Source organism: Schistocerca nitens, chromosome 2 (assembly GCF_023898315.1).
Source record: "Schistocerca nitens isolate TAMUIC-IGC-003100 chromosome 2, iqSchNite1.1, whole genome shotgun sequence".
Taxonomy (NCBI): domain Eukaryota; kingdom Metazoa; phylum Arthropoda; class Insecta; order Orthoptera; family Acrididae; genus Schistocerca; species Schistocerca nitens.
The window spans coordinates 209,855,373-209,869,700 of NC_064615.1; the positions used below are offsets into that span (position 1 = coordinate 209,855,373).

At 43.3% G+C, this 14,328-nt stretch overlaps 1 protein-coding gene across 2 annotated transcripts in view; it reads left to right on the plus strand.

Annotated features, from left to right (window-relative positions):
- LOC126235920 (adenylyl cyclase 78C-like) overlaps positions 1 to 14,328 on the plus strand; it is a 751,097-nt gene that overhangs the window by 221,832 nt on the left and 514,937 nt on the right. The gene's annotated exons all lie outside the window — the stretch shown is intronic.

The window sequence follows — 14,328 nt, forward strand, 5'->3', positions numbered from 1 at the left end:
CAAATTGTTTCAGACCAATCTGGAATTTTAAAGTTTTTCAAGTATCGTCTTGACGTATTAGTCAAAGTTCTGAAGAAAGGTGATAGAACATTTACCATTTAGCCAGACAACGGAAGAGATATTATACGTGAGGAAAAAGTAACTCGTGTGATACTTAATTAATTCTGGGACATAGTCGTCGTGATCTGTGATTGTCAGGAAGATTGAAATATACAGCAGTGTACCAGACGCCGACATAAACTCTACATATAGACTCGAGTAGGAAACATATACACGCAGTGATGAAGAATTCACAGGTACGCCGTGTTGTCGGAAGCTGTTGTCAGTGTCAGAATTGCTGATGTAAATCGTAGCTTCAATTCCTGGAATGACATATCGGTGTGCTTTCTAGTGCAGTGGTTATATAATTCAGAAGTTCAATAAACTGAGTTATAACTTAAAATACCTCATGTCGTCTACATCATTTAATTGAACTTTATTATGTAACTGTTATTATGTAACTTGATAAAAGGCCAAAGCTAAAGGTGACTGAGTGACATTATTAACAGTGTACAGTAACTGAACGTTTTATTACGACGCTTTCTGTATGTTATTTAGAGAATACATTATCTCTGGATTTACGACGTATTAGTTGTTGAATTAGCACCGTAGCGACGCATTAACAACGCTGTAATACTTCGCAAATCAACATCCTAGCAAGACCATAATGTGGCATCGGCTTGAGTGGTGAAACTTATACTTCGAGATATACTATCTACGATTGAACATTCATTTGCCAACCGGGCATAACAACTACTGTTATCAAGTTTCGCGTCAGCTTATAAGCCCGTCGCGAACACGCGAAGGATATTTGGTTTATTGAGTGGTGCAGTCGCTGTGTGTAGCAGTAAAGGAGACAGACATCCTTCGAACGCCATTGCTTCAACTATAAGCGAGGGCCGCTTATACATGTCGGCTTGCTGCTCCATCGATACGCGGATATATGTTGAAGGGAGATAGTATCTGAAACTAAACAAACACAGCGAGGAGTTTGTTTTAACAGTTACAGATCGGAGTTGTTGCGATCGACGGACGCCGACCTGTGTCAACCAGACGTGAACCACCATCTCCATCGAGCCGACACACACACACGCCACACTTGGTAGCAGCGCTGAAAGGCTTCAGCTGAGAAGGCCCGTAACATGTCGACCACATACTTTTGAATCTTCAGAGTCGCAGAATTACGTCCTTTTAAGACAGTATGAAGCACGGTAAAAGAAAAAAGTCACAAGGGCTCAGATTAAGTGAATACAGGTAGGGGGACAGGGAATAGGGAGTGCAGACGCAAGGAGTGAAATTTATGCGACTGCATGTCCGAAGCATTTGGTTGACAGTTTTTCCTGGACAGAAAAATTCTTTATGCACTATTTCCTTACTATCAAAAATGCAAATCAGTATTGCTTTGGTCTTTGATTTGATCTTTCCAGCTTTTTTTCAATCGAGGAGATGTCTCAGTGTGCCGTTTCCCACTTTGCCGCTTTGTCTCAGGTTCTTACTCAAAGATCTCAAAGATCGTCACCTGTGATCATACCACTGAACCATTCATGGTCGTTGGCAATCCTCTCAATAAGATCAACGGATACGTTCATTCAGTTTTCCTTGCGTTCAATTGTGAGGTTTTCGTAACCATTTTAGCACTAACCTTCCGCACGTGCAAAACGTCGCTCAAAATTTGATGTTTAACAGGACACCCATCATCCTTATTGTTAAACGTCGGTCTCATCTCACAAGAGCACACTCACGTTCGGCGTTTTCGTTGGTTTTTGAAATTGAAGGCCTCCGCGAGTGACGTTTGTCTTCAGCGTGTTCTCGGCCTTCCAAAACTGATTTTCGTCAGCGAAAAACTTGTAATCTTGTTAAGGAATGTTCCCCATACGCCTGTTTCAAATTTTCAGAGGTCACACTCACGTTTTCCTCAAGTTTAACACAAAACGTGACGTAATAACGTTGCTCTAAATTCCGTTGTCCCATTTCCGTAATACACAACTTCATTGATGACGCTCTCAAAAATCATATGATGGCTGTACGGAACGGAAGCTCGGCCTGAGCGTCTGGAAGGAAAGAACACTCGGATCTACACAAGCAGAACAACACAGCGTCGCCAGATCGCTCGCAGTGTTGTCAGGCTCATTGTTGTTCTCTCACACCCGGAATGGTAAGAATCGTGGGCAACAGGTCAATGATAATGAAAAGTCTGCTGTAAAAGATATTTAATTCTGCGTTGCGTGGTCAGAATTTACGACTTCCTCCGCAACTTCAGGACGGCGGGGATCTAGACGAAAATCGTTTCTCCCCAGTTGCCCGCTTCTGGTTGGTATTGCTGCATAGAACTGCGCTGGAACGCACCGCTTGCTGCCTCGCGGTTCTATTGACAGCGGCTCCGGCTTCTGCCAGCCGTACAGCCTTTCATTGGCCGGAGTCGCTGATATCCTGCGGACGAGCTCATCTCTACTGGCAGCCACTGCCGTAACGACTTTTTTAATAACGCTACACTCACTGTACACCGCACGTGCGCTAAATAGCTTCTCTCTACAGAGGGAGCTATCGCCCTGAAAATTTCATGCAACGATACAACCCGAACACGAGACCTATTTCTATTTTACGTAACTGTGCACAAGGTAGGTAAAAAATGGGGTATTCCACCAGAAGAGTCGAAAAACTGATAACCCTGAAAAAATCCATTGTGCTCAAAATCGGTTTATGGCGTGATAATATACCGACACGTTCTTGCCAACTACACTGTTCCGCATTCACAGCATGTTAGGATTTTCGTATAGCCATCCGGATTACTGCCAGTCGTCATTATCCACAATCCATCGGCAGTAATCCTGCCGCTTCTGCAGCTTCATTTCGGCAGGAAAATTTTAATATTTGCTTAAGATGGTTTCTTTGAAAAGGGTAAGGTACATTTCTCCTGTTACTTAGCCCGGTCCGAACATACAGACCCCCTTCAATAAAAGCTCTTACAATACAGTATTTATGGACTTTTGAATCATCTGTAAGGTAGACATCATTGTCAAGATCTGCACACCCCGCCGGCCTGAGTGGCCCAGCGGTTCTAGGCGCTACAGTCTATAACCGCGCGACCGCTACGGTCGCAGGTTCGAATCCTGCCTCGGGCATGGATGTGTGTGATGTCTTCAGGTTAGTTAGGTTTAAGTAGTTCTAAGTTCTAGGGGACTGATGACCTCAGAAGTTAAGTCCCATAGTGCTCAGAGCCATTTGAACCATCTACACACCCCGCCGAAAAAGTGAAGTACCGAAGAGTTATAGTCGGGTGTTCATGGGATTTTGTACACGGATACACTATCGATCGGTATGCAAGTGATTAGGAGCAGCAATTCAATGCATCAGAGGGTGTTAGTCTTGCTCGCGTTTGGTGTTATTACCAGGCCTGGTAGGGTATATAAGAAGCCAGGACAGCGCCAGATGTTGAATGATCAGTATGTAGGACATAGCGGTGTCGTCTACCCGTGTGAGACATCGTCATCAGCAGCTGACAGAGTATGAAAGGGGCGTCTTTGTAAGTCTTCATTTGGCCTCCTGGAATATCCACAATTGTGGGGCTCTGGAATGTGGCTGTAGCCTGATATTGGATTGCATGGAAACGTGACTGCAGAATTACTTGTTGTCAAGGTTGTGGCCGACAACGCCTGACAACCACAGGTTGAAGTCGGCATATTGTGCTCCAAGCACATCATCACCACTTCACATCTGCGCCTTAATATCAGAGAACAAGACAGTAATGGAGTTCGTGCAATATTTTGCACCACTGGTCAGTAACCAGCAGCAGCCGGTCTAGGAAATTACTGTACCACCTGTTAACAGCCGTTAACACCACAATACAAACAGCTGGGTTTGGAATGGTGCCATGGCCGGGAAGCATGCACTGCTGACGAATGGCACCGTATTGTGTTCAGAAATGATTATTGGTTCTGCACTTCTCATATGACCATCATCGGCGAGCATGGCGATCTCATTCTTCCACTGCTTGGAGAAGAGTGCAATGTCATACCCTGGAGAGCCATCGCATATGACTTCAGATCACAGCTGATAGTGACTGGGAAAACTCTGACGGCATAACGATTCTTAAGGGACGTCCTGCGACGTTATGTATTATACCTGTCATGCGACAATAGCGTACTGCAATTTTTCAACAGGATAATGCTCGTCCACATGTTTCCATGAGCTGTCTGCGTGGCGTATAGATACTATTGTGGTTATCAGGATCCTAAGATACGGAAACACAGACATAACATTTACGGCACCATGTCGAACGTCAACACTGTCCAGTGTACGATATGAAGAACTTCAGGATATAACGACCTTATGACATCCTTCCCAACCGAAATAGTGCAAGCATCCGTGTCACAGTGAGTCCTACGTTATATTGACAGTTGGACTCTTAGCGCCAAGTTATTTGTAAATTTGACTGAAGCGACAGCAGATACCATCTCAATTCGTGAAGTTCCATTTCGTTTTCTCCTCTCCTACTGGGTAATTCATTTTTTTTTTCTCAATGTAATTCAAAGTCTGTCATAACCATCACCTCCACCACTGGCATAAGTCACCACCATAGTATTCGGTTTCACATCTACTGTTGCATAAAGAGTGGTAACGAATATGTAATCCTGGAGGCTCTGAATCACAATATTCAGCACCCCTGTTGTGAAATATCTCCAGAGTTGCACATTCAAAGTTGTTCCCCGTAATTCTGTCTGTCCTGTAGTCACAATATATTCGGTCGTTTTTTCTCAGGAAGACATGTTCATAGCCCATACTAAGTCAACTCGGCGGACTCTGCACTCACCCCAGAACAATTACTGTGGCCAATGGAAGTCGCCTGATTTTCTTACTCGAAGAACAAAGTACAAATCTCTATCCAGATACTCTGATTCCGGTTTATCCCCGACGACTATCCTTAAGCCACTTAGAAGCTATTTTGCAATCAAATGTATATTGCAAATAAGAGTATACGGAAATTATAGTAACAAAACAATTGTGAACTTTTCTATTACTTTACATTCTGCGAAATTTAACAAGATAGTGTCAGAAAATAAAATGATTCACTCAGTGCCTTAGAATAAGTAGCAAACCATGTAAATACATTGACGAGCGAAAACATTGTTCTTGATGGATTCTGGCTTCTTCTTTCTAACTCAATACAACAGCAGATCTTCGCTGCATGTATTCCACTAGTCTTTGGTAGGTTTCCGGGCGTATGCGGCACCAGCTGTGTAAGCACAAGCCTCGAGATTCCCGTACATTACAGGCCGGTGGTTAATGGACGCAGAGCTGGTCTCTGAAGGCGTCCCTGACGTTCACACCACAAGAATTTGTTGGCCAAGACGAGAACATGAATTAAAAATAAAATCTTCAGGGTTGTTAGACCGCGTCATATTTCCTTCTAAAATAATCGACGTTTCGACCCCTCCGCTGGGATCTTCTTCAGGACGTTTCGATGTCTACTATTGCTAGAACACTGTCAGTGTTCATCCTGAAGAAGATCCCAGCAGAGGAGTCGAATCGTCGATTATTTTAGAAGGATATATGACGCGGACTAACAGCCAAGAACAGTTTATTTTTAGTGACAACGGCCACTAAAGCCTGCAGACTTACATGAGAACATGAATTTACTATCATTCTCTTGAAACTGCTTTAACACGGTTCTGATCTTATGGCACGGACAGTTACCCTGCTGGCAAATGTCATCGCCTTGGGGAAGGCCGCGCGGGGTAGCAGCGAGGTCTAGGGCGCCTTGTCACGATCCGTGCGGCTGCCCCGTCGGAGGATCGAGTCCTCCCTCGGGCAAGGGTGTGTGTGTTATTCCACTTTCCTTGTGGAAGACATCAAGTGTGAAGGGATGGTGGCCCGCAATAATGTTCACGTAGACCGAAGCTATGATGCCTTGGATTACTGCTACAGGTGTCATAGAAGCCCAGGCGATTGTGTTCCATAATACAATACCCACGTGCAAAGACCTTGAGAATAAAATCAGAGAGTTTCGAGCCCACACGAAGGTTTACCGTCAGTCGTTATTCCCGCGAACAAACGCGATTGGAACAGGAGAAGGAGGAAGACATACTGGTTCACAAAATGCCCTCCGCCACACATCGTGAGGTGGCTTGTTGAGTAGAGACGTAGGTGTAAATAATACTGGTCCCATCAACGTGCTTTAGTGGCACGGTGACTGTTTTGAACGGGCGTTCGCCTATGTGACGGCATATTCGGACACGACCGTCAACATGGTGTAACAAGATTACCAAGAAACGTGATTCATCATACTTAGCGACACGTTTCCATGGATCCATGGTCAAATATCGATGATCTCGTCAACTTGCTTCCTAATCTGCGATATCGTTGGGCCACCCTGGTAATCCATAGAGGTCGTCTGTTGTTCAACAAAGTGCGCTGAATGATGTACAGCGAAACGGTAGTGGCTGCACCATCGCTGTAATGTGTCGTCGGATATGCTTCAGATCGCCACCTGTTCTGATTTGCAAAGTAGCAATGCCTCGGACATCCACGTTCTGTGATGAGACGGGGATGGGTTACACTTAGTCAACCGCTCGTGGTTTCACTACCCTTCAAGTATTTTCCAATGATGCTAACGATAGAAGCACCTGAACAGTGGACCAGCTTCACCGCTTCCGAGATGATATTTCCCAGGTTCCAGACCATAACGATTTGCCTTTTGTCATAGGCACTTATGTCACGGTCTCAGTTTCGGCCCATGTCGTCGCTTGAAAGATTCTTCATTAGTCTCTGATCTACTTACATACATTGCTGACCTTGTCACATGCCTGCAACCCAAGTGCCATTTAAACTCGCGGCGGTCAGTGGTCATAGCGTTTCGGATCATCAGCATATGAAAAAGCAATGGACCACTATAGTTTCCAGACTGTGGCCCAAAACGTAAAATACATTTTTTTTAATTCCGTAAATCACTTGATGTGAATGTCGGGCTGCTTCATTTGATGAAAACACGGATTTCCTACCACATTCATGTCCTATCTGACCTTACGCTCCGTCCGCCATGACGTCCTCGTCGATGAAACTTTAGACACTAGTTGACATCCTTCCTTCTTTCTAAATTAATACAACAAAGCAGGCAGAAGATTCCTCAATTAAAAAGATTACGTAAACGGATCCGCAGAAAGGCTTATTTTTAAGTCGCTGTTGTTGTTCAGACGCACATTACGTGCCCGTATTTTAGATGACTGCACCCCAGTAGTTTTAATATCATTGACAACGGCAGCAACAGGTTATACTCTTAAACGAACAAATTTATTCGAGGGTAATTCAGTTAAGAGATGTGTGAGAAAAGTAGTTAAACCGACAACACTGCGAGCGATCTGGCAGCCCTGTGTCTTTCTGCTTGTGTAGAATGGTGTGTTCATCCCTTTGAGATGCTCACTCCGTACTTCAGCTCCGTACAGCCATGACGTGCTTTTTGGGAGCGCCATCAGTGAAGCTGTGTTTTTGTTGTATGTTACAAAAATGGTATAGAGAAATTTACAGCAACGTTATGCCATCACGTTTTGTGTTAAACGTCAGGGAATCTGCGCGTGCGGCCTTTGAAAAGTTGAAAAACAACTATGGGGAACATTCGTGACCAATACCAGAAGTTTCTCTCTGGCACAAATCATTGTTGGAAGGCCGAGACCTTCAGCTTCAAAAACTGCGGAAACGTTTAATGTGTGTTTGTTCTTGTGAAATAAAACCGACGTTTAACAGTAAGGATGATGAGTCACCTGTTAAACACATTCATCGTTCCTCAATTTATGACAGAAGTTTTGCGAAAGCTGTATGCTGCGTCATAACAACGCCCCCTGTCACACAGCCACTTCCATCACAACATTTTTGACCTCGAATGGCATTCCTGTTGTTCCACATCCCTATTCACCTGATCTGAGTCCTTGTGACTTTTTCTTTTCCCAAAATTGAGAACTGTCTACCAGTTGAAGCCTTCCAGCGCTGCTGCCAAGACTAGGAGCAACGACTCCACCAGTGTATAGCCGCCGAAGGGAACTACTTTGAAGCGGACAATATTATTGTTTGAAAAAAAAAAACTTTGGTCGGTAAAAAAAATCACAAACCTCGTGTTTACCTATAGAATTAATAGCCATTTGTGGCAGTGGCTACCAAGCGAGATGGCGCAGTGGTAGCACACAGGACTCGCATTCGGGAGGACGACGGTTCAATCCCGCGTCCGGCCATCCTGATTTAGGTTTTCCATGATTTCCCTAAATCACTCCAGGCAAATGCTGGGATGGTTCCTTTGAAAGGGCACGGCCGACTTCCTTCCCCATCCTTCTCTAATCCGATGAGACCTCGCTGTTTGGTCTCTTCCCCCAAACAACACAACTGGCAGTGGCTACACTCTTCTATGGTGAAGTATTTCTCGAGCCACAAGTTTTTTCTGCGTTAAATCGCAATAAGAAGAGAAGTCCAGTAGATTCCAAGGCAGACCACTGACTCGCCAGCTGCGGAGCCCGCTGAGCGTGTTGGCTCTCCGCCAGGTCGGCGCATTCGCTGGCTTCTGGCGCCCCGCGTCTACCCCTGGTTCGCGCTCCCTTGGCGCCAATTAAAATGCGCCGGCCGAAGCGTGCGCGGAAAGCCGGGCCCCTGGTAATTAGGCTGGCCGCTCTACACAGCAGGTGCTCAGCCTCTTTTGTTTTTCACTTCTCGCCGCTTTGCGTACGACGGCCGAGGAATAGCGCCGGTGAGCCTCCGAGTCCCTGTATTAAACGGGAAAGGGAGCGTGCAAGATAATGTGCAGTCAAGATTCTCCGCACGTATTCCAGAAGAAAGCACACAGTACAAAGCATCTGTCGTCACCAGGAGGTACCGTGCTAATATCGTGTAACAGATGTAACAAAATCAAAAACTCTCGCAACTGCAAAGTATTAAATTTAGGTAACCAAGCAGCTGCTGGACGAACTAGGAGAAATGGTGTAAGATACATGAAGCTGACTGCGGCAGTATTTTATAAACTGAAATATGTTCTCACTTGTAACAGACGATATTTGTCTTCAGGAATGTAAAAGATAAAGAATTTGACCTGGGGAGTTCCGCTACATGCGAACGAGATATGAGCTAATCAAGCTCTGGTAGGAGACAGAGAAGGATTGGAATTCCGATGTGTTACGAGAAGATTATGAATGTACCATAAGTATAACCCGCGATCACTCGCGTTGTTAGAAAAAATGTAACATTTATGATTTTAGTTAAATATTCCAGCCGGCCGGAGTGGCCGTGCGGTTCTAGACGCTACAGTCTGGAGCCGAGATACCGCTACGGTCGCAGGTTCGAATCCTGCCTCGGGCATGGATGTGTGTGATGTCCTTAGGTTTAATTAGTTCTAAGTTCTAGGCGACTGATGACCTCAGAAGTTAAGTCGCATAGTGCTCAGAGCCATTTTTTTAAAATATTCCAGCACAGTTCAAAGCTAATGAACTGATGATCTAGAAATGCTTTCTTTCATATCCTGTGCTTCAGTTAATCTGTGGCACGACAATCAAATTTCAACAATAGCCTGCTAGTTCTGCCGTTATTTGAAGTGCAGCGCAGTGTTAGACTTTTTCTAACAGGGAAGTCTTTACGTAACAATTACTTCTCCTTTCGTGCAATACTTTTAGTCTGTTTCTTGTACTTGTAACACACGGCTGTGTTCGTTTCTTTTCTCCTGAAAGTGTTCAGCGTATGTTACGTCTTTTATGAGAAAAGTATGTATTCTTATTGGGTTTTACGAACTGAATGAAGCAATTGTTTATACAGAGTACATGACATTCTCTGTCGGATATGAAAAGATATAAAACTTTTCAGGGAAGATGACAGAAGGACAGATATCGATGTGGCTAGATGATATTTACATAGAGGATCTGTCATCAGATACTGACGCACCCTCTGTGCATGAAGAGATCAATACCGCAACAGATCAGTCAGAGAGCGAATCAATACTTCTTCTACAGCTGTTTCTGAATATACAGATCGTGAAACTTTTCTTGGTAAGGATGGAATAACAGAATGCTTGAAGCAACACGCTCCTACAGCAAAAACTGCCCGTCAGAATATGGTAACACAGCTTCCAGGTGTGATGGGTGTTGCAAAAAATTCTAAAACAATTTTGGAACGCTGAAAATTATTTTTTCCAGATAGTGTAATTGGTCGCATTGTGGAATACACAAACCAAAAACTTGACAGAATGGTAGCATCTTATTCACGGAATGCTCTAGACTGCCCACGGACAGATTTTGAAGAGTTGTCTGCTTTCTTTCAAAATGGTTCAAATGGCTCTGAGCACTATGGGACTTAACAGCTGAGGTCATCAGTCCCCTAGAACTTAGAACTACTTAAACCTAACCAACCTAGGGACTTCACACATATCCATGCCCGAGGCAGCATTCGAACCTGCGACCGTAGAAGTAGCGCGGTTCCAGACTGAAGCGCCTAGAACCGCTTGGCCACCAGGACCGGCTATCTGCTTTCTTTTGTGTATTATACCTCACAGGAGTGAGAAAGGAACAGCAGCTCAATATTGATGAGCTATGGGCCACTGATGGGACTGCACCGGATTTCTTTACTGTATCGATGAGCAAACGAAGTTTCTACGCAGTTCTCCAAGCTATACGTTTTGACGAGAAATCTACGAGAGCTCAGAGAAAGAAAACAGATAATTTGGCACCTATTAGCGAAATATTTGACGAATTTGTGGATGTTTGCAAGAAGAGCTATAGTGCCGGTGCGTTGAGAACGACAGACGAGATGTTAGAACCATTCCGTCGACGTTGCAAATTCAGGCAGTACATAGCAAACAAGCCTGCAAAACATGGCATCAAGGTATATACACTCTGTGATGCCAGAACGTTTCATGCGCTAAATATGGAAGTACATGCAGGCAAACAGCCTACTGGTCCGTATCAAGTACCCAATGAAGCAGAGAGTATGGTGTTACGATTGATTCAAGCGATTGAGAGTACAAGTAGATACGTGACGATGGACAATTAGTTTACATCTATACCACTGGCTAACAAAATGTACGCCAATCATCGACTCACAGTAGTAGGTACTCTATGGAAGAATAAAAGAGAAATTCCACCGGAACTTCTGGACGTAAAGTGTAGGCAATTAAACAGCAGCATATTCGCATTTGGAGGAAAACCAAGCAACAACTGCTTGATTTGCTCACAAGTCCCAAAAAAGAACCAGAAAAATAATGTTCTAATGTTATCCACCATGCACAGAGACGACGCTATAGACGCTGACAGTGGTGAAGCGAACAAACCTGAAGTCATTACATTTTACAATCTCACAACAGGAATTGTAGATGTTGTCGACCATTTGAAATCAGAATATTCTGTTTCAAGAAAAAGCAACCGCTGGCCTCTTACACTGTTTTTCAGCTTATTGAACATTGGAGCAATAAACGCTCAAATAATATATAAGGTAAACACAAATGACTTAATTTCACGGAGAAGATTTATCACAGAATTGAGTATGATTCTAAGAAAATCCCACATGATTAAACGCATGTCGATTCCGAGGATACCACTTCGCTTGAAGGACAAAATTAAAGGTGTCGAACACATTTGCAAACTACCGACAGCTAAAGAAGCAAATGAATCAAGAGATGTTACTGCTACCCTAAAAGGAAAAACGGATTCACACAGCATCACTGCTATCATTGTTACAGCTCTATCTGTAAAGAATATACAGCATCGAGTGTTCTTATTTTTCAGAAGTGTATGTCACAATAAGCCATACCTGAATCTGACGAGTAAAAAGGAGTGTGGTTAACCTTAATTCATCACTTGCTATAAATATTACGAACTGCTGTTCACATAGGTTTCGTAACTGTAATCCAAAAAGTGTGTAAAATCTTTGCATGTTGAAATATTTTTAAGTTTAGCAAATTACATGTTCCATACCATGTTTATATTAATTTATTATGCTTTGGTAATAATAAACAAATGATTTATCGTATAAACGTGTCTTTGTCTGGCATAAAAAGATAAAAAAAGGTGCAAGATATCATTGTCAGAAAAAATTTAACAAGGTAGTTATCGCGTGACAACATTATACGCGAGCGACCGTGGGATAAAAGATGAAAACCAATGTAATTTAATTTTTTAGTTTTTTAAAATCTTCTGTTTTTACATAGTGGACATCTCATTCAGAGGAATAAGCCTGAAATGTTTGTGTTATGAGAACTTCCTTGCTATTCTTGGCTACTTCTACCAAACTATTACGTGTGTAATCTGTTATATATATATAACGTGAAGCGTATATTTCTATCTGTCTATATTCGGCATCTCCTCCGAAACCTCTGTATCGACTTCAACCAAATCTGGCGCAGAAACAGCAGGCCTCTTGCAGCAGCACTGCAGGGTTTAAAACCTTCTAGCTCCAAAAGGGCAAAATGTTGTTTTTTCCAGTTCCTGGGATATAGGCTGCTCTTTGCGACAGGCGGGTCATGTGGGAACTGTATTGGCCTGCCAAACCAAGCTACTTCTCAGGGCAGTCTATATGTCAGGGGCAAGAAACGGTTTTCCAGTCCCCAATATATAGACTGCCCTGCATGGCAGGTGTATTTTGTTGCATAAGGGTTTACAAGCTTTACTTAACTGCTTTGCATTTTGGCCTGTACATCAAAGGCAAATAATTTTCAATCCCCTGATGTGTGGCCTGCCCTGCATGTCAAGGGTGTTGTAGGAGTAGTATTTGCCTGCTCTGTCAAACTGTTTTTCAGAGGCTACACACGCAAATGAGTATCGCTGTGGATAGTTCAGATGGGTGCAGGAGGAGATGGACAGAGCAAGAGGGAAGGGAAGAAATGGTCGGTGAGAAAGCAGGAGGAGTAGTATATGTATGAGGCAGTGGAAAGTGCACGAAAATGATGGGCGCAAGGAGAGAGATTAGATGGAGGCAGAGATGGCAAGAGAGAGGTAAGAGCACATGGTAAGAGTGAAGGGGGAGGAAAATATGATCAGAGAGATGGGGTGGATAAAGTGGGCAATGAGAGGGGAGGAGGAGATGAAGATTCAGGGAGGGTGGGGAGAAAGAAGTTGAGGGTGAGGTGGACAGACAAGAGGGTGAGGTGGATACACAGAGGGGTAGGAGGAGGGTTGTTCAATACATGTGTTGAACACTTGCGCGGGCAAAGCCACGGGAAAAAGGCTGGTATTTACATGCATAATGTAGTTTAAAATTACGTTAAATATCTCAGTGTACAGTCTACAGAATGTCGTTACTCCTGCCAGGCAAAGGATGTAAACACTCTACTCGTCAACAGACAGAGTAATTCATTATTAGTTCACACTGATACATCAAAACAAACAATCACGTTCATCAGTTTGGTATTGTGCTATTGTCTATCATATTATGTAAGTGCACGGGCAAAAAGTTTTTTTCTTCAGATCTTCCACCTCATTTCTTAGAATACAAATTCTTGTATAAAAACTCTGAAACCTTGCAAGTATGAACATTCATTTATATAATACTTACCACCACTCATGTCTTATTCAGTTGCAGCCAAAAAACAAACCACAGAATAAAATAAATGGCGTATTGACAACCACAGAACTGGTTGGGCATTATGTCCTGTCTTGCTATTACAGTTCAGTTTTTTAGAATTTAGTAATTTAGTAATTAGGAGTGCAATAAGTATGAGGTCTCGCTCATGATGGTAGTAATGCGCTCAAATTTGTTAAATACTCGTGAAAAACTCGTGTTTTACCAAAACAGGCGTGACCCTTTCCTATTAGGTCTGATTAGAATTTAACATCCCTTCATAGCAGGTGGCGTTAAAGGCATAATGAATACAGCAAGAAACGTAAATCACTGATGCCATGTAACAACTGTAGAAAGATTGAGCAAATTGTTTCCAACGAAAATCCGTGACTAAGTATTGTGTTTGAGTCGGTCTTTATCGTGAGTCAGAACAGTGTTGGTTAGCGTGTCAAGTCGTTTATCTGGTTCTCCGTCGCTTTTATTGCAGACTATCACGACACACATTGGCAGTAATGTAGGCGGCGTTTCGATTGTGTTCATCCTAACGAACACCTGAAAACTTAACGACGTACATTCCTATTCGGAAAAAGCTTTACATTGTGCATACGCGAAATGGAGATACATCGCAATGTAGCCTTGTATATCAATGACTCCTAATTCTGAATCATCGGTATGAATCTTTAATTAACCTTACACAACTCTGACTTTTAACAGAACATTTGTCTTGTTTCTACTGTTATTCACCATTCTCAGCAATTTAGAAGCGAAAGATGCGTA